At 40.6% G+C, this 26257-nt stretch overlaps 1 pseudogene across 1 annotated transcript; it reads left to right on the forward strand.

The window, feature by feature from the left end:
• The first annotated feature begins 5719 nt into the window (after nt 1-5719).
• LOC149000428 (uncharacterized) lies at nt 5720-26257 on the forward strand (annotated as a pseudogene). The gene is made up of 3 exons (XR_016170743.1): nt 5720-8497; nt 8674-9095; nt 26225-26257. The product of XR_016170743.1 is annotated as an uncharacterized LOC149000428 (transcript).

A 26257-nucleotide genomic window follows, 5' to 3' on the forward strand; every position in this document is an offset into this window, starting at 1 on the left:
TCCTCTGGGTAGGTCTAGTCACTCTGATCCGGGTAAGTCCACACCTGTCTCTCAAACCATAGCTGGGGATAAGTCAACACTCTCTCACCACCACCATTGGCAATGAGTACTGGTGCATGTCGGGTTTCTAATCCAATGCAAGTCATAATGGTAAATACTATATGAAGTCCATATACTTCCCCTATGGCACCAACCAACTTGGTGTGGACTTCCCCTAAGGGGGAGGTCTTACCTTCATTCCGGACATCTCCAAACACCACTTGCCCTCTACCAGAGATCCAACTTCCTAGTAAGGTAGATTCTTCAACAAGAGAATCCATATCCATGGGTTCTGGATATGGATCATGGACTTCTATCTGGACACTTCACAAAATTAATCTGACTAGACCTTCGGGTTCTCAGACCTGCAATACGGATTCGGGGTTAGAAATATGGGGGTTGTTACATCTTGTATCCTTTATGTTTTGCTATCATGTTATATTGTGTTATTGTGGAATGAACTGTCTTGCTGAGTTCTTTTGAACTCACTTCTTTTTGCAACAATTTTGTTAGACTTATCTGCAGATACAGATGACTATGACGGACAAGCATATGAGATTGAACACGATGACTCATACTACACCCAAGTTGTTGGCTACTATGACTACAACTGTGAAGACTACCAAGGTGACAGAGGAGTGTATCCGAATTAGTCGTACTCATGTGCTAGTTCAACAATACTTGGATATAGAGACCTTTTACGTTTAGAAGTATTATTTTTAAGTTTGAAGAAACATTAGTTTAGATTTTTCTTACGTCTTTCTTACCATTTTGGGAATCGGTTGTAATCTTCTTTTTAGTTTCATCTACTTTTCCGCTGTTACTGTGGAGTGATTTTCCGCTACGCTCTACAGTTGATTTATTCTTTTGGTATCATTTTCCGCACTTTGACTATAATGTATTTTCTCTTTGAATCTTATCTTCATCTTTCAGTTAATATAGTTTAACTTTGATTTAGTCTTGTTCTTGATTATATTATTGTAAATGTGGGAGGTTGACTTCCTCGATACTGATCATTGGGGTTGTGGATCACAAACTCAGGTATGCCAGATAGGGTACCGGCTGAGTGAATGTGACATTAGGCACTGCACCTTCCAACAAGGTCCTTACTTCTCTTGCAGCAGCCAAAGTCTTATTACTATGTCTCCCTCGATCACTTTGAAACTCAAAAGATGTAGTTCCATCAGGCTGAAACTGCACTTTCCTCAAGGAGTAGAGGATAACTGCTTTGTGTGCAGTTAGCCAATCCATTCCCAAGATTACATAAAGGTCTCTCATGCAGGTGATATTATTATGATACACTGCCTCTAGGATTGGTAGGGTTGCGTTCCACCAAGCATCAACCTCATACTGAAGCTTCTGCTCGCACAAATGTTTTTCTAGGCCTCAAAACACTATAGATGTTTGAACACTTTCTCCATCTCTTGGATCCATTTGTTATGAAAAAGGAAATCCTTGGTCACACAGGTGAAACTTGGCACTTGAAGTATCAGAAAGTGTTCCATCATCTTCACATGTGGTCTAACTGCATAACCACACACATTGGCTCCAGCAGCAAAGGTGCTAACTCCATTAGGGTTTACTGGGGCAGCACAATTTTCATTTTGCATGGCCATAAACCCTTGCATCATCTAGTTGATTTGAGCATTCTATTGTTGTGCTATCATATTTCCCATAATATTAAGAATATCTTACATAGTCACAACCGAGGGGCAACTTAATTGAGGAGCAACAGGAGGGGTAACTGGAGGTGCACCATTGTGTTGGCCATTCTGATTATTCTGAGTTCCAGTAGCACTAGTAGGAACAACTCCATTGGGGTTACTCTCATTCAGATTCTAACTAGTCGTTGCATTTCGATTCCTTGTGTTCACCATCCTGATAATTCAGTACTAAGGCAACCATTCAAATATCTTATCAAAATTCCAATTCCAAAATCTCAAGCATATAAATAACATTTCGTTCATCATCCTATCATCAAATAGGCAAATACATGCACAAAAATCCACAAAATTTTTAAAAATATCACAATTTCAACATTGCAAAGAGAATCGATATGGCACTCAACATTGATACTTTCAACGTTAGGTGTAATCCATCAAGAATCCGCTCTTTAGCTAACTTTTGTTAGTATTCAATTGTAAAGAATATGAATAACATAGTAATTAAATCGGCGCAGTTAAGAAAATATTGAAATTTACAAAAGATGAACCTAATAACAACCAAATTCTCAAAGTGAAACCCAAAAAACCAGCCAAAATAGAGATTTTATGAATATGAAAATCCTAGTCCGTGGTTCTTGAAAGGGTGGAAGCAAAGATGAGAAACAATAGGTGTCTGAGTGGAATCCATGAGGCATGGTGATGGGGCTAGTTTTGGTGCCATGAAGCACTCTCAGTAGATTCTAACATCACTGTTGACCCCGTTTCACACGGTAAAGACTAAAGACCTAGCAGACTTGTGTCTCACGGGCAAGAACAACCACTACAAGTCTATTCAACACTGATCATTGTTCAAATGTTACATTGGAGATCTGAAGTTTAAAACCGTTAAAAGAAATTGACAAAAACCAAAGCCTCATGATATGAATTCTTTGAGGTCAAGGCAAAGCTTGGTAATATGTAAATGATTGCCCACTTCCCTTATATAAAGAACTACCCCGTCCCCAGAAAAAGATATCCAACATTTATGTTATGAATGTAACAAATTCAACAATTTAGATAGATCTCTCTTCTTGTCTCATTTGTTGAAGTTTTCAAAACATTACCAGTCTCACACACTAAAGTCTTTCCATCAACCGATCAACCTTTAATTTGCATTGATTATGTCTAGCACTTAAAGAAAATCCATTATGCATATAAAAGAATCTTATATTCACTTTATATATAAAACCTCCACTTTATTTGTCTCCAACTCTTAAAGCAGCATTTATGATACCATAGGAGATTGATTGATATGATGTATACCAATACGTTTTTCTTTTCTTTTTTTTTTTTATTAAAAATGTATTGAATTCTTGCAAAATGTATATAACAATATGCAATATAATACTCCATATGAGATGATACATTCGTTATAATCATTTAGATACTTTAAATCTTGTCGTAAAAGAATCCCTTCTTTAATTAGCTGACTTTTGTTGATATTCAACCGTAATAAAGAAGAGTAATATAGTAATTATATCTGTCTAGTTAAAAAAATAAACTTCAAGTTTACAAAATATAACTCGAAGAACAACCGTATTCACAAACTCAAAAAACCAACCAAAAACCATTCAAATTACCAATGAAAATTTATTCAAAGATGTCCTCCGCTGATGATCCTACTGCTGACCGTCTATGTGTCTTTTTTGGGTACATGACCATCTATGTCTGTATTAGATAAATCATTAATTTTGTATTGATGAATTTGTCGATAATTTATAGATAATCCATTATCCATAGACTACATCTTTGGTTCATGATATCATAGGGTGGAAAACAAGATTGGATTTAGCCAATTTTGATATGAACAAATCAATAAAAATTCAATTCAACCGAATTTACCAATCGAAAGATGTAAAAGTGTCAATTTGCTACATAATTGATTAAATTAATACATTTCACATCATTATAGTATCTAATTCCGAATGGAATAGATACATCATATTTAGCCGGTAAAATGAAACTCAAAAACCAACCAAAAGACGAAGATTTTGTGAATCTCAAAACCCTAGCCCATGGTTTTTGCAATGGTGGAAGCAGAAATAAGAAGCAATAGTGCGTCTAAATAGAATCCACTAAGCACTCTCAATAGATTCTAATGAAAAGTAAGTCCACCTATGATATTGACCCCATCTCACAGGGCAGTTTTTAACTTCGAACTCATCAAAGATGGGGTGAGTTGTTGTAATTTTCTTTTTATATAATGCATCTAAATCTTTGGAATAATAGAGATTGATTTAGGGCCTATTTGGTTACATGAATCCAGAGATTTGAAATCTCTGGATTCATGAATCTGAGAATTATGCCTGTTTGGTTGTAAAAATCTATAGATTCATGAAATCTAGAGATTCACCTTTTTACACTAAAAACGTAAATCTGTAGATTTATGGGTAAGGGGTGAAATCCAGAGATTTCAAAAAAGTTAAACATTTGCACATTCACAAAAATCACGTCCATCAAATAGTTTTGTAGGATGAATCCACAGATTTCATTCCACAACCAAACATTTAATTTTATAAATTATGACTCCATAGATTTGAAATCTCTAAATATTTGAAATCTCCAAACTCATGTAACCAAACAGGCCCTAAAGTGTTTTCTTCCTTATTTTATATTTTGATATGTGTTTTTAACTTTGTTCCACATTGGAAACCAAGTCAGTTTTCGTATATTAATAAGTACAATCTATTAATCATAAGTCTAAGAAGATGAAATAACATGTTAAGGCACGTGAGCAGTGTACATGTGAGAGATCAAGATTGAATGTTGACAATAATGATCAAAGTCAACAATTAACAATTCAAATCAATCGAGACACCAATTGAGATCTAATCAAAGATGTCGTATGCTCTTGACCCTACTGCCGACCATCTATGCCTTTTTTTGGGGTAACTTTATAACATAAAGCATTACCCATATTACACTGTAAAGACTATAGGAACAAGAGTCTCATGGGCAAAGACCGACCACTACAAGTCTATATTCCAATTGAGATCTAATCAAAGATGTCATACGCTCTTGACCGTACGCCGACCATCTATGCCTTTTTTGGGGGTAACGACCACGGTATTGGAAAGTTCAACTTTATAACATAAAGCATTACCCATTTTACACTGTAAGGACTAAAGGAACAAGACTCTCAGGGGCAAAGACCGACAACTAATTTATAGATAATCCATTATCCATAGAAAACGTCTTTGATTTAGTCCATATAGTTCTCATGATGATACCATATTGGTGGAAATCAAGATTGGACATAGCCAATTTTGATATGAATCAATCAATACAAATTCAAACTCAATCGAATTTACCAACGAAATTTTAATCAAAAGATGTAACAAAATTTTAATTTGATACACAATTGAATAAATTAATACATGTATCTAATACCAAATGGGATAAATATGTCATATCATTACAATATTATATTAGTGGGTAAAATATAGTTTTGAATGACTAGCCCATGACAATACTCTACTTCCTAATTATTTTTTTCTTGATTTTGTAGTTCTTGTGCATTTTCTAGGGGTGTGATTCTATCAAATCAACAAACATTCTGATCCGATGATTGTTAGTTGACCTCGATTTTTCATCTGGTAGTCTGCTGCAATCATTAGATCAACAAGAGAGTCTAAGCTCAGGATGAAGATGATGTAACGCCGACGGGACAAATGAATCTTCATTAATGGTCATGACCGTATGAAATGGGATTATTTGGTAATGGCCTTCTTGAGTATTTTAATGTTTATGGTTTCAAGTTATTTTGTCTTTCATGGGAATAGTGGAGTGTCGCGATCATGGTATAAGACATGGGAGTCAAGACCAAAGAATAGAGATTCTACCCTTATCTTGTTCTTAAGACTTCTTCTCAATCTTTTCATGCCTAAATAGCATCTTAGACTACAATTACTATTATAAATTACAATCAATAACAACCCAGTTGGGATATTAGCTCCTCAATTCGTGAACCTCAACTCGTCTAAAGTTCTGCTTCATTCTCCTAGCTCCTGCATCATCTACATCTCTCTGGATTTTAACAAGTTCATCAAATAGCTGACTCAGTAAAGTAGATCAATGGGTTTTATCTTGGTGGTTTTCTTTGTTCTCCTTCTCTGGTGTAGCAACTGCATGAGTTTGGTGCTCTCACAGCCAAAAGGATCAAATGAAACAGATCACCTAGCCTTGTTGGCTTTCAAGGCTCGCATAACCAGTGATCCTTTTCATGTTGTTAGCTCCTGGAATGACTCCATCCCCTATTGCGAATGGCCAGGCATTATATGCAGCGGTCGCCGACATCCAAACAGGATTAGAGCCTTGCGTTTACAGTCTAGTGGGTTGGTGGGATCCATGGCTCCAGAAATAGGAAACCTCAGTTTTCTTCAAGAGATTTCACTCTACAACAATAGCTTTCAAGGTGAGATCCCTCATGAACTAAGCTCTTTGTCAGGTCTCCGTTCTTTAATCCTATTCAACAACTCATTTGATGGGGAAATCCCATCCAACATATCACGATGCTCCAACCTTATTAAGCTCAGTTTGGGTTCCAATAATCTTGTAGGAAAAATCCCAATAGAGCTTGGTTCCTTGCTAAAGCTTCAAGGCCTTGCATTCCATAAGAATATGTTGACAGGACAGATCCCAGCTTCTTTCGTGAATCTTTCATCACTTCAAATCATTTCTGCTGGATTCAATGGATTGAGTGGAAATATTCCTGATACCCTTGGCAAAATGACAAGATTTACAATTCTTGGGCTTGCTTTCAATAAGTTTCCGGTACAATCCCCTCCAATATATATAATCTTTCCTTACTTGATAGTTTTGATGTTGGAACCAATCAACTTCAAGGGAGTCTTCCATCAAATATAGGCTTCAGTCTTCCTAATCTACGGATCCTCTTTATCGGTGACAACCAATTCCATGGATCGATTCCAATTTCTATCTCCAATATGTCAAATCTCAATATGCTTGACCTAAGCCAAAGTAATCTTACTGGGCCAGTAGCCATTGATTTTGGAAGCCTATCAAAATTCAGTTCGGTTTTATTTAACCAAAACCATTTGGGAAGTGGAAGGGCTGATGACCTGACTTTTGTCAATACAATAACTAATTGCAGTAGATTAACAGATTTGGAGTTTAATGATAACCAGTTTGGTGGCATTCTCCCCAAGTCCATAGCAAATTTATCAACCCAATTAGAAGGGCTCTATCTATCTGACAATCAGATATCTGGAAATATTCCGGTTGAGATTGGGACGTCCTAAGCTTACAGTCCTTGGCACTTTCTGGGAACTTACTCCGAGGCAGTATTCCAACTTCTATTGGAAGATTACGATCCCTAAATGGGCTTTATTTATTTGCAAATAGATTCACAGGGTCAATCCCTGATTCTATTGAAAACTTGACAGCATTGGTGGTGCTCAAATTAGATGACAATCACTTGGAGGGGAAAATACCTTATAGAATTGGAAATTGCAAATATTTGTTGCACTGTACCTTTTCTGGAAATAGTTTCAATGGCACCATCCCTACAGAGATATTCGATATTTTCCCATTAATAGAGCTAGGCTTGAGCAGAAATTCTTTCATTGGTGCTCTACCTTTGGAAGTGGGTCGACTGACTAATCTTGAAATCTTAGATGTTTCTGGGAACAATTTATCTGGAGAAATCCCGAGTACCCTTAGTGATTGTATAAGCCTAGAACACCTTTATATGAAGGGGAACTTACTTCAAGGATCAATACCATTTTCTCTAAGATCTCTAAAAGGCCTTCAAGATTTAGATCTTTCATACAACAATATCTCTAGTTCTATCCCGAAATATTTGGGAGCATTTAAGTTTTTACAAAACTTAAATTTATCATTTAATGATTTGGAGGGTGGGGTGTTAGTAAATGGGGTCTTTGCAAATCAGAGTGCATTTTCGATCACTGGAAACAATAAGCTATGCGGAGGCATACCAGAGCTTCATCTGCCAACATGTCAGTATGAAAAATCTAAAGGACATTATCAAGCTCATGTTTTCAAGTTGATCGCCATCATAGGTGGTTGTGGGGGCTCTCTATGTTTAATTTTTATGATCGTTTTTTTCTTTATCTACCGAAGAGGAAAAGAAACGAAAAAATCCACTTCATTCTGCGTAGAGGGTCGTTATTTTAATGTCTCTTATGCCCAACTCCTTAAAGCTACCGATGGATTTTCTTCTTCAAATTTGATTGGAGTTGAGAGTTTTGGTTTAGTGTACAAAGGAGTTCTCAATGATGGGAAAACCATAGTCGCAGTAAAGGTATTCAACATTCAAGAAAGTGGTGCCACTAAGAGTTTTATGGTAGAATGTGAATCGCTAAGTCAGGTCAAGCATCGTAATCTTGTAAAAATCTTAACCTGTTGCTCAAGCATAGATTATGAAGGAAACGATTTTAAGGCTTTAGTATATGAGTTCATGCCAAGTGGGAATTTGGAGAGCTGGTTACATCCACATGCAAATGTCATACAAGATGAGCTAAGGCACTTAAACCTTGTACAAAGGTTGAATATTGCCATCGACATTGCAGTAGCATTGGATTATCTCCATCACCATTGTCCTGTACAGATTATCCATTGTGATATAAAGCCAAGCAATATTCTTCTTGATGGTGATTTGGTCGCACATCTGGGTGATTTTGGGATTTCAAGAATTCTTTCAAAAGCCTCAAGTAGATCTCATAATTACACAAGCTCAATTGGAATAAAGGGCTCTGTCGGATACATTCCACCAGGTAATGTTCATTTTTTGTTGAACTAAGATAAAATATTTTTGTTATTTGACTAAGCTTCACTTATTACAATTAATCTAATATTTGCCTTATATTAATATAAAATAAGTTTAATGAACTTTACTCTTTATTTTTTCTACCATGCATCAAAATACTAACTTAAGACGCAGAAGTTACAGAGTATGGCACAGGTGTTGATGTTTCAATGCATGGTGATGTCTACAGCTATGGAATTCTCTTGTTAGAGATGTTCACAGGAAAGCAGCCTACTCATGAAATGTTCAAAGATAACTTTAATCTTCATTCTTGGGCTGAGATGGCTTTGCATGATGGGGTGATGGCCATCGTTCATCAATCACTTCTTTCCATTGAAGATGAAACAGAAACAGCAGTAGCCATAGTAAATATCACTGGAAATCAAGGTTATGTGAAGGATAGAGTTCAAGTGTGCCTCAATTCTGTTATCAGAATTGGACTTACTTGCTCAGCTGAATCACCATGGGATTGAATGGAAATAAAAGATGTACTCAAAGAGCTACTTTTGATCAAAGACACTTATCTTAGAGTTCACACTCACTAATAAAGGCTATGAATACTACTGGTAAGCCATTATTTCCTTCAAATTTGAGTTTGGTATAATTATTGATACAAACCAACCTTTTCCTTTTATTTATTTATTTATTTTCTTGAGTTGATTATGATAATTATCTTAGATATTTGGATAATATGGTATAGATCCATTTATTATGGTCAAGTGATCGGGTAAGAAAGATGTATTGAGATTCAAATAACCAAATACAACTAAATGGATCTGAAAAAACAGATTCAAGTAACCAACTACAATAGTAAACAAAAGTTTAGTACTCACATTGGATTTATTATTATTATTATTTGTTGCGTCTAGAACTTCTTGGAGAGCCGGATATTGAGATGACCACCTTAAGAGCTCTCCAACCAAGTTGGAATAACTGGGATGCCTGCACACACAAAGAAAGCAAGAACGGTCCGGCCTAGTTTTGGCCGGGGAACCGCCTCTGACGCTCAAGTCAGCCTAGGCAACAATAATGGTTCTTGAGAGAGTTCTCAAGAACGTAATGAGTAAGTACTCAGATGAAAGTTCTCGTACCTTTCTCCATGTAGGAGGTGGGTTTATATAGAGGTTACCTGGAGGCGGCGATTCCTTAAGTTCCGGATTGATAGTTGAGTAGTGAGTGGAGTAGTGGAATAACGGCTCCTTCTTTGTCGCACCTGATAATGCCGTTATGCTGACTCACCTCCCCAATTCTCGGAATAGATATGCTGAGTGTTTATGCGTAACTAATTCTTATTGACTTAGTCAAGAGAGTCCTCTGAGAAATGCTAGAGTTGGATATAGATATATATTTTTCCCAAGTGTGGCACTTCTCCAACGAAGAAATGAAACGCCCAAGAGGGGAGGTATCTCTCCCGAATGAGGCCCTCGGGACCTTCTTCAAGGATGAGGTGAGCCATCCCACATGGGAGGTGTCTCTCCCGAATGAGGCCCTCGGGACCTTCTTCAAGGAAGAAATCAGACAACCCAAAGGGGTGCATCTGTCCCGAGTGAGGCACTCGGGACCCTTCTCCAAGGAAGAAATTAGACAACCCAAAGGGGTGCATCTGTCCCGAGTGAGGCACTCGGGACCCTTTATGAGGGAAGAGATGCACCAGCCCGAGGGAGGTGTATCTCTCCCGAGGGGGAGGACTCGGGACCTTAGTTCCCCACAACAGAGCCCCCCATTCCGTGCGATTGACTTCTCGAACGTATGGAATGTTACTCCCAGGCTTCTTAGAAAATTTCCTTTCTTCTTGGAGAGACTTTAAGACGTCATCTTGAATGATAGCCATTATTTCTCCAAGGCCTTCGTAACTCCCAGCCATTGTACTAATTCACATTTATTGCTGCTTCTGATATGCAAATGGTCATGTTTTCTCAGCCGTTGATTTACTCAATCATGGGCCATTTGATTGAGATCTTGAGTCCCTCAATCTTGACCGTTGTGTCTGTTCATTGTTGGTCGTTGGATCGCGACCTTTCATGTGCCAGATCTCAACCGTCGCTTTGCTTGATTCACAGCCGTTGGATGTGTCTCTTCATCTTCCTCCTCCTCACTATAAATAGAGGTTCAATCCTCATTTTCAGTTTTTTGCTTGCAAACTCCCTCTGAAGTCCCCTGACTGCGTTGCCTGCTTTCTCCAACTCGCTATTCCAATCTTCAAACCAGTAAGTTTTCTCTAACTTTTCTTCATTTCTTTCCTTTGTCATTTTTGCATTATGGATAATTTAAGAAAAGGCAAGGAAATAGCCCGAGCCCCCTCCCGACTGGAGGTCCCGACTGCCGAGATCTCCAATCCCGAGTTGTCTTCCCGAACCCAATCCATGCATTATTCCAGTGAAGATGCTTTCTCAGGTTCTTCTGACTCTCGTATTGTGAGAGCAACTGCTGACTTAGCCAGGGACGACCCTCTTGACCAAGAACCTCTATGCTCCGATTTAGGAACGGACTTAGTCAACCTTGGTCTTTCTGTGGATTCTTCGGATGAGCAGGAGGTTGATAGTATTAATCAATCTCCTGGTAAATTCCGAGTGAGTCAGAGACATTATTCGCCTCGCCCGCCCCTTTCTCGTCCTCAGGATTGCCGCAATCGCTGGCCACCTTTTATTCTTTCTGAGTTGCTTTCCGAAGAGGCAGCTCTCGAAGAAAGGAACAAACCCAAGACGCCCTCTCACATTGACTATGATCTCAAATTTTTGGGTCCCGAATTCTATCCCGGAGATCTCAACCCAAATCATCTCCAGCGTCTAAGGGATTTCTGCGAAATTCCAAAGAATTATCTCTTCCAGCTCCCGTCTTCCTCTAGTCGGGTTGGAGAGCCCCCGAACGGGGCCTTCTCCCTTTATTATGATGCTTTCTTAGGAGGTCTTCGTCTTCCAGTTCAAAAAATTATTGAAGACCTTCTAGTTCATTACGGAATTTCTCCCTCCAACCTTATTCCAAATAGTTGGAGAAATGTTTCCTGCTTTGTTGGTTTCTGTCATAATGTTGGAGTCAAACCAACATTCCCCCTTCTTCAGCGTTTCTTTGAAGTTAAGAGTCAATCAAAAGGGGGTTGGCTCTCTCTTCTTCGTCGGGCAACCGACGCTGTGGATTGGTCGGGCAACATCATTTTGCCAGGGTCTATGCCTACCTCCACCAAGGGGTGGAGACATCACTTTTTCTTCTGCCAGCCCCCAGTTCCGCCGCCATTCCCAACTACTTTTGTGAAGAAATCTAAGTCTGATCTTAAAGAACTCAATAATCTCATTGAGTTATCCGCCGCCGAAGAAGCAGCTTTAGAAAAGATCATCCAAGCTGGCAGAGATTCAGCCGCAGTTCACAGATATTTATCTTAGTATCCGTTTGCTCTTCAGTTGTGGGGCTTTTCTCCGGGTGAGCCCCTTCTTCATTGATATTCTTCAATTTTGTATATTTTTCTTATCTTCGTACTTTCTAACTTTCTTCGTTTGTTGTCGTAGTGTCTAGCAAATTGGACATCGACGCTCTTCGGGCACTTACCACTGGGAATATCAAAGAGGTTTTCGCCTGAAAGCCAGTGAAGAAAGGCAGTGCTACAGAAACTGGTCCTGCCGTCCAGGCTCTCGGCACTCCTGACTCGTCCAAGCCTTCAGGCAAGAAGACTGCTAGGAAGAGTTCCTCTCTGGGAGGAGGGCCTCCCGAGATAAGTGTTCCCCAGACGTCTCCATCCAGCCGCTCGGGCAGGCCTTTGAAGAGGCCTCAGGAGAGTGAGATGGCTGCAGAGGAGGACTCCCAAAAGTCCCCTGTTTTTGTTCCCGGATGGGATCTGACCTCATCCGACACAGTGTTGGGGGACTCAAATGCTGACAGGTCTTGGCTTCTTGAGGGGATGATCCCTTCGGACCGAAAGCATCTGAAGGATCTTCCAGATGACAAATTCTATGCCAACGCCTACAGGTAATTCTCCGTCCTTAGTCCTTTATAGTTCTCCAAGTGATTTCTGTAACATGGTATTCCGTATTTTCTCCAGGTTCTTCTCTGGAGGGGCGCATTACATGGGCGAGTGCATGATTCGTTCCGAGCATTTGAAGGATCAGCTTCGAGAGCTGAAGGCAGATCAGGAACGAAGCATCGCCGACCTCTCTGAGTCTATCAAGACTATTGGGTCTCTGAAGAAACGGGACGAAGAGAGGAGCTTGAAACTGAAGGAGATGTCTAGAAGCAAGGCACCTCTTAAGGAGGAACTTTCTGAGGCCAAGGAAAATTTGGAAGAGGCCCTTCAAGAAATGGAGAAGTTGAAGCGCGAGAAAGCTGAGATGGAGACTATTGCCATGCAGCTTCGCGAAGAAGTCCGAGCTGGTAAACTTCCCGTCAGTGCCGATGAGGTGCCCGAGGTTGTCCAGAAAGAGATCATCACTTCTTACCTCGGCACTTCTTAGTTCAAGAAACTCTAGGTGTGTGAAACCCAGCCCTAACCTTGACCCGGAAACTTTGTTATTTGTAGGTCCAGTGACCCAAAGTAAAGTAAGAAGTCAGCTTTGGGCCATCCCAGTGAAGGACTTGGTGTCTAGCTATGAATCCATGAGTGTTGATGATGAGGTTCTATTTATGGAAACTGAATCTTGATGAAGATCGGATTAGTTGATGGACTTGGAGTGCTCTCTATCATGGTTTGAAGGCATTTCTACCTATTAGGTAAGTCACTTGATATGTGTGCAAAACCACTTTAGGATTGGATTTGATCTGGGCCTTCAATTCCCTGTTTAGGAGTTGCTGAACTGATTGGTCGACTGATTGGTCGACTGGACCAGTCGACCAATCCACTCGACCAATGGGTTATGTCTTTGGTAATTAGGTCTTGCTTGCTCTATTTAAGTCCAATCTCGAGTCTACTTCGTATTTTCTGCCTCCAAACTCTTTGGAACGAACCAAAGACCTCTGCATGTCATCTCCCTTGCGTCCTTGGTGTTTATCTTGACGGATCTTCGTCAAAACTCTTCCTCTTGCATCAAAGGTATGTCTACACTCTCTTCTTCTTCTCCATCTTTGTTTTTCTTTCCTTTTTGAGTTGAGACAGTAGAGGAGATGCTGCATTCTCTGTTGCAAACATCTCTGGACTTGTCTCTCATGATCTTCCTAAGGATTAATGGCTAATGCAATGATCTTAACCATGATCATTGCAAGCTTTTGAAGGAATCATGATCAAATCATGATCTTGTCTTTGTTCATCTGTTGATTTAAATTCTGATCTTCTTAGATCTACTATATTGATCATGTTAGTAGTCAATTGCTGTGTTTTCTTTACATGATCCTTGATCTATCAATCTCTAGTTGTTTCTCTTCTACCATACCATGCTTTATTCATGAATCATGACAGTTACATCTATGGTAGGTTTTGTTTCCTTATTTAGATTTATGCTCTTAGGTCTATTTTCTTGAAGATCTAAGTATGCCTTCCATGATATCTTTATCTGAATCAATGATTCATTCTCCTATTATTCTTGTCTATGATTTCTATCTTGAATTCTTCAAGAACCATGATTGATCTAATTATGGTAACTTTTTGTTTCCTAATTTGTAACTTGAAGACTTGATTCGATTAGTGTTTTGAGGTCCTCTATATGTTAGGATACTACCAATGTAGTTTACCTCTTGTTTAGTACCCTTTTGAACCACCAAATTCGGTTCTTTATTCTTAAAACTCTGATTTTGTAGGCCATTGTCTCCATTGGTCGATTGATTGGTCGACTCGGGACGATGAGACCAATCCAATCGACCAATGAGTACAGCAACTCCAGATTTGGTCTGTTTTGGATGTTTTGATATCTTTTCTGTTAGGGATCTTTTCAAATATGTTGTATACACTTGTTTAGGACCTTCTTCTCAAGTTTGTCAAGATCTTACTTGATTTCTTAGGATTCCTTTGCAAGTTATAAAAGGTAAGGATGGTTACTTCTTTAACAACATAAATTGCATATCTTAGTTTCTATATTTGAATCTTGTTAATTTATTTCTTTAATTAGATTCTTATAATGTTGTACTACTGTGGTACTGTCTTGATATCAGTAGCATTACTTGTTTATATTAAATTGACTCATGTATGATTTACTTACCAGTTATATACAAGTTGATTGTAATTATTGATTTCTTTCCATATATGAAGTTACCATATATGTGATGTTATGAATTGATGCTTGTGTATGCTTAAGTATGGTTTGGAAAGGAGAGGTGTCCTTTTGACACTTCTGTCCTTGGACTACTACGGGAATATTATGGGATGTTTCCGGAGATGCCCTCTGGACACCTTCCTAAACTATTGGATGACATATTTAGGACTGTCTAGTAGTGTTTGGCTAGGATGTCCCGTTATGTCAGACCCTAATCGGAGGGGTATTGAGACCGAACGACCCGTGGTAGCAATGGGGATTCATGGGGGCTCAAGACCGGTAACCAACCCGTGAGAGGACAGGAATCACATTGTGGGGGCCATTTATTGGTAGGGTGCATATGGATAGACTTGGGCTCACGGGCGCTCAAGACCGGTAACCAACCCGTGAGGGGACGTGAGAGCTTCCCGTTTACCATATGTGGATAACCAATAGGGTTGATGAGTCCGTAGTCAGGGACTATGAGGACTCTAGTGTGAAGGATACCGGAAAGGATCGTCAGGGACAAGGAATGGACGTATCTGGATCTGACTTGATGTAACTAAGTAGAAGACTTGCATTTGGCTAGGCTTAACCCTGACATGCGCTGGTACTTAGACCAATGGTGATGTGAGAGAGTGGTGACCTATACCCCCAGCCATGGAATGTACCGAGGGACGCCGGACCCATTACCAACTGATGATGAGTGAATGAGACTTTCCTAAAGAAGTACGGTGCTATGACTTAAAGCATGTCTGCCAATAGAGACCAGCATACATAGAGTTAGATTCATACATTCATTGTTTGTCTCATACCATATTGCATTTATGTTTGTTTTGTAATCCTGCCATTTATGTTATTATGGATTTAACTGCCTTACTGAGTTTCTTTGAAACTCATTTCTTTTTGTACAATGTTTGTTAGACTATTCTACGGGTTACCGAGTATCATGACTTGCTCGTATGAAGAAGCGCAAGGAGAAGAGGCATATCTCCAGGAAAGTGATTGCGGTTACGACAATTACACTGAAGATCACGCGAGTGGTTATGCTCCGTACGATGCTTAGTCCGACCATAGAGTGGAAGCGCCCTTGTGCCATTTATGAGATTTATACTTATAGGGATATTGTCTATAAGATTGAGAACAATTTAGTTACCTTTTGTACCTGCTATTGGGATTAGATTCTATCCTGTTTCTTCTCTTTTAGAACTACTTTTCCGCTGGTTGTAGAGTGGGATTTCGCCTCACTTTACTAACCTGATTTAGACACTCTGATTATATTTAGTACTCTGATTTATATATATGATTCATTCTTTCCTTATTTGGATCTATGGTTTATCTTTTGCACATCGATTATTATTGTTCATGATTATGTTATTGTTTATGTGGGAGGTTGATTACTCGATACCTGATCTTCGGGCTGTGGATCACACTCTCGGGTATGCCAGATTGGGTACCGGCTGGGAGGATGTGACAAGGTGGCTCTTTCTGCTTCTACCTACCGCCTCGGGATTAATGATGCTTTTACTGTTGTTCTCCGACGGGTAGATATTCCTAACCCGAAGGAATTAGGTGGAGTGCTAGACGGTAGAGTTTATGAGACTCTTGAAAGAGCCGTATCCGAAGGGGTTGAATGCCAAGAACCTTTCAGCCCTCCCGATCCTTTTCTCTATGTTGATGACGATCAAGCGGTGGGCTCTGGAGGGAGTCTTGAGAAAGAAACTCCTGGTGGCGACGGGCTTGGTGAAGACAATCTTCCCGAATTTGGGAATCCTTCTGAGAATTGAAAGACTTCGACCTTTTCTTGCTTCCGTTTCTGAGAAACTTTGAAGACTTTGAATATTTGAACTTTTGCTCTTGCTTTTCGGAATTTTTATAAACAGTGTTGAATTTTGCGCAACTTTGCCCTTTCTGTAATATTGGTCCTTGTGGCCAAATGTTTTGAATAGTAACTTGTAGTTGTTTTCTTCAAGCTGAGGCATTAAGCTTCTTTGTTGACTGGTCCCTAGTGTCTTCCCGAGTCACTCCCCTAGCGTAATGCCTTAGGGTTAATGATATTTTGATTTCTCCCGAGCCTTTATTCCAGATGGTCCCAAATATGGTCCCGAATAAAGGTCTTGGAGAGAAATGTATCTCGTGTCGGAAAAGTTCATAAGTGATGGAGAAATTCTCCCGAGTGGCTACCCGAGCGAGGTCCCGAGTGTAACGCCTTTGAATAATTCCATCTTATGAGAGTCTGTATTGGACTTTCATAAGAGGTGGGGGAATGCTCCCGAATGGCTACCCGAGTGAGGTCCCAAGTGTAACGCCTTTGAATAATTCATCTTATGAGAGTCTGTATTGGACTTTCATAAGAGGTGGGGAAATTCTCCCGAGTGGCTACCCGAGTGAGGTCCCGAGTGTAACGCCTTTGAATAATTCCATCTTATGAGAGTCTGTATTGGACTTTCATAAGAGGTGGGGGAATACTCCCGAATGGCTACCCGAGTGAGGTCCCGAGTGTAACGCCTTTGAATAATTCCATCTTATGAAAGTCTGCGTTGGACTTTCATAAGAGGTGGGGAAATACTCCCGAATGGCTACCCGAGTGAGGTCCCGAGTGTAACGCCTTTGAATAATTCCATCTTATGAGAGTCTGTATTGGACTTTCATAAGAGGTGGGGAAATTCTCCCGAGTGGCTACCCGAGTGAGGTCATGAGTGTAACGCCTTTGAATAATTCCATCTTATGAGAGTCTGTATTGGACTTTCATAAGAGGTGGGGGAATACTCCCGAATGGCTACCCGAGTGAGGTCCCAAGTGATCGGGTGGAAAAGCGAATCTGAGTCTGGAAGACCCTGCTCCTGAGGACAAGTCTAAGTGGATATCCTTGACCTCGAGCCTCCTCTGTGTAAGTAAGGTTGCTGAAGAACAATTTCACTAGCTCCGGGTATACCAGCAGATCCTCAGTGAAGAGATGTGTCCACTGCAACGTGTCGAATCTCTGCCGAATCCTAAAGACTCTGAGCTGGCGTAGGTGAAGCAGACGTACCAGCTCGATGTTGCAGTAACTGAAGTAGGTCTCGTACAAAAACTCGGCCTGAGGTGTGTCGAACATGTCCGGTCTCCGAACCTCCCTGTCTAGGCTCGAAGGAACCCGACCTCTGCCCCTAAGTGCCCCTACAATACGAACACGACCTCTACCTCGTCCTCGCCCTCCCCTCTGCATAGTGTGTATCTGTGAAAGAGACAAGAGACATTTCCAGTTAGTGCTACTTTAAGATTTAAGCCAAAAAGGTATTTTCGTAATTTTTTCGAAAAATTTCAAATTTGGGGAAAATTTGATTTGAACATACTAGCATGTGCGCAATACTTGGAATTTCATGTCTATGAAGTTTGTTTGAAGAAAATTGATCGAAAACTTGAATTAAAGCGAAAAATTCAGCAAGAAGGAAAATTTGGGGATTTTGCAATTTAGGTCAAAATTGGATTTTTGAAAAGTTGAAATTGGTTAAATCAAATTTTATGGACCTATCTACAATATCATCTTGAGCATGTAGCATTTGATTTCGGGCGGAAATTTCAAGCGGTTTGTGAGAAATCAAAAATTTTCTAAAGTTAACAATTTCAGTACGAAAACTTTGCGAGATGAACACCATTATGTTAGAACTTGTTGTCTATGCATGGCATTGTGTTTGAAACCTAAGGAATATGTTTCTAAGTATTCCTAAGCATGATTTCTAGCATTGGATACAGGCAAAACATGGTTTTGTTGAAATGCAAGCATGAGAAGATGAAAATGGAAGAAAGAATGAAAGATTTACCTTGTTTGTGATGGTTGTGTGTTGAAGTGTTGTTGTTGAAGCACCAAAACACCTCAAGAGCACTTGGAAGAACCTTTGGAGACTTTCCCTAGAGCTCTCTCACCTTTGAAAGAGGATAAAATGAAGTTGGAATGTGGAAATGAGGCTTATAATGCGAATTTTCGCATTCTGTCTTGATTGGTCGACTCATTGGTCGACTGGGTCAGTCGACCAATCACTCGACCAATAGACACAGAGACCTCATTTTCTGCTGAATTTTTGGAAAATGTGATTTTTGCCTTATGGATTATTGTTTGATGACTATATGGATATATTTAAGCATGATTTAAGTTTTCAAATCATTTGGACTTGTGGTTTATGAAACTTCGAAATTCAATATTTTGATGTTCTCAGTTTTTGTAGAATGGTTACTCTGAGAAGTGGGCGTGGTGAATCCAGTGGTCAGGGAGGTGGTGAAATACCTCAGGGAGATGGTGAAATGCCTCATGGAGGTGGTGAAATACCTCATGGAGGTGGTGAGATACCTAATGTTGATCAGGGTACCCATGAGATACCCGGTGCCCCGAATGTTGGAAGCTTTCGTGATATTGCCAATATTATGGGCAATATGATGCAGCAGCAAGCAGCTCAGTTCAACCAGATGTTGGTGGGTTTCATGACTCTACATAATGAGACTCGAACTGGTGCTAATGTGAATCCTCATGCCGCAGTCCTTAATGCGGGAGGTTTAGCTGGAACTCCTCATACTCGCCTGATGGAGAGTTTTCTGAAGATGCAAGTACCCACTTTCACTTGAGTTACCAAGGATCCCTTGTTTCCTAACAAGTGGCTTCGTGAGTTGGAGAAGGCTTTCCGACATCTGCGGTGCTCGGAAGCTCGAAGATTCTGTTTGCTGAACGAAGTTGCAACAAGAAGCCGATGCATGGTGGACCTCCACTCGGCTTTTTTGGAAGGTTTGCATGCGGGAGTTGTAACTTGGGAGTTATTCAAAGAAGCTTTTTGCTTGAATTATTTCCCCGAGGCGGTGAAAGATGCGAAGGAAGCTGAGTTTATGGTTCTCACACAAGGATCTTTGTCTGTGTTGGAGTACCAACAGAAGTTTGAGGAGCTTCATTTCTTTGCTCCGATTCTCCGAAGGTCGATCTCGCCAAAGCGAAGAAGTTCTTCAAAGGACTGCGCCACCTGCCATTAAAGCTTACCTCACGGTCCAGCCTATAGTGAGCTATGCTCAAGTGGTGCGAACTCGAAGAAGTTGGAAGAAACAGAGAGAAGGAAAATGCGCGTATGCAAAGGCCCCGGCAGCCAAGGAACCCCAGGGTTGGTGTATCGTAATGATCGGCGTTTTGTGAGACCTACACCCTACCCCACTCCTACTTTTCAGCCTAGGAGTGTAGGTCGAACTCGGGTTTTCAGCAGCTCGGCCGCTTTAGACGGTATGGCGGAAACCGACCACCGGTGAGTGCAAGTGCTAGGCCCGTGAATGCGAATCCTAGGCCTTTTGTTCGAAGCCCCCGTTGCAGCTACCCCAGTTGGACCCAACGCAATCCTGTTTGCTTTTACTGCAAGCAAGCTGGTCATTTCGCTCGTGCTGTCCGAAGCGGCCCGTCCAGCAGCCTGCTCCGGTGGTGAAGAGTGCTCCTACTCCTCCCTCTCGGTAGAGTGTTCGATATTTCCGGTCTTGAGCGGGATCCAAGCCATGAAGTGATTACGGGTACATTGTTAGTTGCTTCTATTTCGCATTTGTCTTATTTGATACGGGTGCATCTCATTCGTTCATGTCATCTCGCATTCATCAAGAAGACTGACCTAATCCCGAGAAGTTGTCTAGTTGTTTATTGATTAGTACACCTCTCTGGTCCTGTTGTGAAACTAGATAAGGGGTTATCTAAATGTCCTGTGTTGATTGGTGAGAAGAACTTGGAAGCCAATTTTGTACTTCTTGATATGAAGGACTTTGATGTTATTTTGGGAATTGATTGGTTAACAGCCCACAAAGCTGTGTTCCTTTGTTCCTCAAAGAAGATTCAGTTCCATATTTGTGGAAGTCCGGTCTTAGAATTTCATGGTGAGAAAAGAAGGGTTTGTAAGAAGGTGTTGTCTGCACTGATGCAAGTCTATGCCCTAGTGGATGATACTTCATCTGAAGGCAAGGGTAAAGTGGAGAAAAGAGTCGATGAAGTCAGGGTTGTCTGTGACTTTGTTGATGTCTTCCCTGATGATCTATCGGGAGTGCCTCCAGACAGGAATGTCGAGTTTTCTATTGATCTCGTCCCTGGTGCCGCTCCGGTATCTAAAGCTCCGTATAGGATGGCTCCTACTGAGTTGAAAGAGTTGCAAAACCAGTTGAATGAGCTCATTGATAGAGGTTTCGTACAACCTAGTGTATCACCTTGGGGAGCTCCGGTCTTGTTTGTCAAGAAGAAAGACGGTAGTATGCGCCTGTGCATCGACTACCGTGAGTTGAATAAGCTGGCTATCAAGAATAGATACCCGCTGCCCAAAATTGATGATCTCTTCGATCAGTTAAAAGGTGCAGTTGTGTTCTCAAAGATTGACTTAAGATCCGGATATCACCAATTAAAAGTGAAGTCTAGTGATATCTTCAAGACAGCTTTCCGAACACGGTATGGCCACTACGAGTTTAGGGTCATGCCTTTCGGATTGACCAATGCTCCTGCAGTGTTCATGGACCTCATGAACCGAGGATTTCACGATGTGCTTGATAAGTTTGTGATTGTGTTTATCGACGACATCTTGATCTATTCGAAGAGCGAAGAAGAGCATGCGAGCCATCTAAGTTTCACTTTGCAAAGATTGCGAGAAAAGAAGTTGTACGCCAAATTTAGCAAGTGTGATTTCTGGCTTAAGAGAGTAGTATTCCTTGGCCATGTGGTTTCAGATGAAGGTATTCATGTCGATCCTGAAAAAGTCCAAGCTGTGGCTGATTGGGAAAGACCGAAGTCGGTAACGGAAATAAGAAGTTTTCTTGGATTGGCGGGTTACTACAGAAGGTTTATTGAGAACTTTTCTCGGTTGGCTGCTCCTATGACTAAGTTGACTAGGAAAGAAGAGAAGTTTGTTTGGTCTGACGCCTGTGAGAAAAATTTCCAAGAGTTGAAAGATAGATTGACAAGTGCCCCGGTTTTGACTATACCTGATAGTTCCGGTGGTATGACAGTTTTTACCGATGCGTCAAAGATTGGATTGGGTTGCATACTGATGCAACATGGCAAGGTCGTAGCCTATGTTTCTCGGCAATTGAAAGATTATGAGCGGAATTACCCCACTCACGATCTAGAACTTGCCGCTGTTGTCTTTGCTTTGAAGATTTGGAGCATTACCTCTACACTGAGAAGATTGCCATTTTCACGGATCATAAGAGTTTGAAATACTTCTTTACCCAAAAGGAGTTGAACATGAGACAAAGGAGATGGTTGGAACTAGTCTCTGATTATGATTGTGATATTCAGTATCACCCTGGGAAGGCAAACGTTGTCTGATGCTCTTAGTAGGAAGAACCTGAAGAAGACTTTGGATTTGAATGCTTTGAGTCTACCATTGTGGTCCTCTATTGGGAGATTTGATTTGGAAATTGTCCCTGAGAATTCTGATTTTATTCTTTCTGCCATGACGGCAAGATCTGGCCTTAGAGATAAGATTGTTGCTCTGCAGAGTTCTGATCAAGAACTTTTGATCAAAGTTGAGAAGATTTCTTCGAATCTCGAGTCGGACCCCGACTTTGGTATATCCATGGATGGTGCTTTATTGTTTAGAGGAAGACGTGCGCGTGCCCGCAAAACGAAGAAATTAAAAAGGAAATATTGAAGGAAGCACACCAGTCAGTCTTTACTATAAACCCAGGAAGCACCAAGATGTACAAGGACTTGAAGGAACATTTTTGGTGGATTGGTTTGAAGGCTGATGTCGATAATTTTGTTGCCAAGTGTGAGACTTGCCAACATGTGAAAGCCGTTCGACAACCCCCATCTGGATTACTTCAACCCCTTCCTATTCCTAGTTGGAAGTGGGAGGATATCTCTATGGACTTTGTGACTAACTTGCCTCGGACAAGTAAAGGCAATGACACCGTGTGGGTGATTGTTGATAGGTTGACCAAATCAGCCCACTTCATTCCTATGAAGATCACTCATACTCTGGATAAGCTAGCGAGACTTTACGTGGATAATGTGGTTCGCCTGCATGGCGTGCAATTGAGTATTGTTTCTGATCGTGATCCTAGGTTCACCTCAAGGTTTTGGAATAGTTTGCAGAAGGCCTTGGGAACCCAATTGAACTTGAGTACAGCTCATCATCCACAGGTCGATGGACAATCCGAGCGGACAATTCGGACATTGGAAGACATGCTCGGATCTTGTGTGGTGGATATGGGTGGTAATTGGGATGAACACCTAGCTTTGGTTGAGTTTGCCTATAACAACAGTTATCAAGCAACAATAGGCATGGCTCCATTCAAGACTTTGTATGGAAGTACTTGTAGGACACCTTTGTCTTGGATCGAGACAGTGTGAAAGAAAAGTCTTAGGTCCTCGAGATGATTGAAGCTACGAGTGCTATGGTAGTTATGATAAGAGAAAGGATCAAGTCTGCCGGTCAAAGCAAGACAATCTTATGCCGATAAGAGGAGGACCGATTTGGAATTTCAAGTTGGAGAGAAAGTTTTCCTGAAGGTTTCACCAATGAAGGGTGTGATGAGATTCAATGTTAAGGGAAAGCTTAGCCTCGTTTCATTGGACCTTTCAAGATTTTGGAAAAGGTTGGACCTGTTGCGTATCGATTAGCATTACCTCCGCCTCTTGCTGGTGTTCACAATGTGTTTCATATTTCGATGCTCCGGAAATACATAGAGAATCTGGAACACATTTTGCAGCAAGCACCTGAAGGACTTAGTGCTGATTTGACCTACGATGAAGAGACGGCCGAAATCTTAGATAAGAAGGACAAGCAGCTACGGAAACGCACCATCCCTTTGGTGAAGATTCGGTGGAAGAACCATACCCCTGAAGAAGCTTCTTGGGAGAAGGAAGAAGATATGAAGGAGAAGTTTCCTCACCTCTTTGGAAGCACAGGTACGCTTTCAATTTCGAAGACGAAATTTCTTTAAGGGAGGGAGAATTTGAAACCCAGCCCTAACCTTGACCCGGAAACTTTGTTATTTGTAGGTTCAGTGACCTGAAGTAAAGTAAGAAGTCAGCTTTGGGCCATCCCAGTGGAGGACTGGGTGTCTGGCTTTGAATCCATGAGTGTTGATGATGAGGTTCTATTTATGGAAACTGAATCTTGATGAAGATCGGATTAGTTGATGGACTTGGAGTGCTCTCTATCATGGTTTGAAGGCATTTCTACCTATTAGGTAAGTCACTTGATATGTGTGCAAAACCCATTTAGGATTGGATTTGATCTGGGCCTTCAATTCCCTGTTTAGGAGTTGCTGAACTGATTGGTCGACTGATTGGTCGACTGGACCAGTCGACCAATCCACTCGATCAATGAGCTATGTCTTTGGTAATTAGGTCTTGCTTGCTCTATTTAAGTCCAATCTCGAGTCTACTTCGTATTTTCTGCCTCCAAACTCTTTGGAACGAACCAAAGACCTCTGCATGTCATCTCCCTTGCGTCCTTGGTGTTTATCTTGACGGATCTTCGTCAAAACTCTTCCTCTTGCATCAAAGGTATGTCTACACTCTCTTCTTCTTCTCCATCTCTGTTTTTCTTTCCTTTTTGAGTTGAGACAGTAGAGGAGATGCTGCATTCTCTGTTGCAAACATCTCTGGACTTGTCTCTCATGATCTTCCTAAGGATTAATGGCTAATGCAATGATCTTAACCATGATCATTACAAGCTTTTGAAGGAATCATGATCAAATCATGATCTTGTCTTTGTTCATCTGTTGATTTAAATTCTGATCTTCTTAGATCTACTATATTGATCATGTTAGTAGTCAATTGCTGTGTTTTCTTTACATGATCCTTGATCTATCAATCTCTAGTTGTTTCTCTTCTACCATACCATGCTTTATTCATGAATCATGACAGTTACATCTATGGTAGGTTTTGTTTCCTTATTTAGATTTATGCTCTTAGGTCTATTTTCTTGAAGATCTAAGTATGCCTTCCATGATATCTTTATCTGAATCAATGATTCATTCTCCTATTATTCTTGTCTATGATTTCTATCTTGAATTCTTCAAGAACCATGATTGATCTGATTATGGTAACTTTTTATTTCCTAATTTGTAACTTGAAGACTTGATTCGATTAGTGTTTTGAGGTCCTCTATATGTTAGGATACTACCAATGTAGTTTACCTCTTGTTTAGTACCCTTTTGAACCACCAAATTCGGTTCTTTATTCTTAAAACTCTGATTTTGTAGGCCACTGTCTCCATTGGTCGACTGATTGGTCGACTGGGACAGTAGACCAATCAAATCGACCAATGAGTACAGCAACTCCAGATTTGGTCTGTTTTGGATGTTTTGATATCTTTTCTATTAGGGATCTTTCCTAATATGTTGTATACACTTGTTTAGGACCTTCTTCTCAAGTTTGTCAAGATCTTACTTGATTTCTTAGGATTCCTTTGCAAGTTATAAAAGGTAAGGATGGTTACTTCTATAACAACATAAATTGCATATCTTAGTTTCTATATTTGAATCTTGTTAATTTATTTCTTTAACTAGATTCTTATAATGTTATACTACTGTGGTACTGTCTTGATATCAGTAGCATTACTTGTTTATATTAAATTGACTCATGTATGATTTACTTACCAGTTATATACAAGTTGATTGTAATTATTGATTTCTTTCCATATATGAAGTTACCATATATGTGATGTTATGAATTGATGCTTGTGTATGCTTAAGTATGGTTTGGAAAGGAGAGGTGTCCTTTTGACACTTCTGTCCTTGGACTACTACGGGAATATTATGGGATGTTTCCGGAGATGCCCTCTGGACACCTTCCTAAACTGTTGGATGACATATTTAGGACTGTCTAGTAGTGTTTGGCTAGGATGTCCCGTTATGTCAGACCCTAATCGGAGGGGTATTGAGACCGAACGACCCGTGGTAGCAATGGGGATTCATGGGCGCTCAAGACCGGTAACCAACCCGTGAGAGGACAGGAATCACATTGTGGGGGCCATTTATTGGTAGGGTTGCATATGGATAGACTTGGGCTCACGGGCTCTCAAGACCGGTAACCAACCCGTGAGGGGACGTGAGAGCTTCCCGTTTACCATATGTGGATAACCAATAGGGTTGATGAGTCCGTAGTCAGGGACTATGAGGACTCTAGTGTGAAGGATACCGGAAAGGATCGTCAGCGATGAGGAATGGACGTATCTAGATCTGACTTGATGTAACTAAGTAGAAGACTTGCATTTGGCTAGGCTTAACCCTGACATGCGCCGGTACTTAGACCAATGGTGATGTGAGAGAGTGGTGACCTATACCCCCAGCCATGGAATGTCCCGAGGGATGCCGGACGCATTACCAACTGATGATGAGTGAATGAGACTTTCCTAAAGAAGTACGGTGCTATGACTTAAAGCATGTCTGCCAATAGAGACCAGCATACATAGAGTTAGATTCATACATTCATTGTTTGTCTCATACCATATTGCATTTATGTTTGTTTTGTAATCCTGCCATTTATGTTATTATGGATTTAATCCTTCTTATCGAGTTTCTTTGAAACTCATTCCTTTTTGTACAATGTTTGTTAGACTATTCTACAGGTTCTGAGTATCATGACTGCT

Source organism: Hakea prostrata, chromosome 11, assembly GCF_041222555.1.
Source record: "Hakea prostrata isolate BN-2017 chromosome 11, UWA_Hpros_2, whole genome shotgun sequence".
Classification (NCBI taxonomy): domain Eukaryota; kingdom Viridiplantae; phylum Streptophyta; class Magnoliopsida; order Proteales; family Proteaceae; genus Hakea; species Hakea prostrata.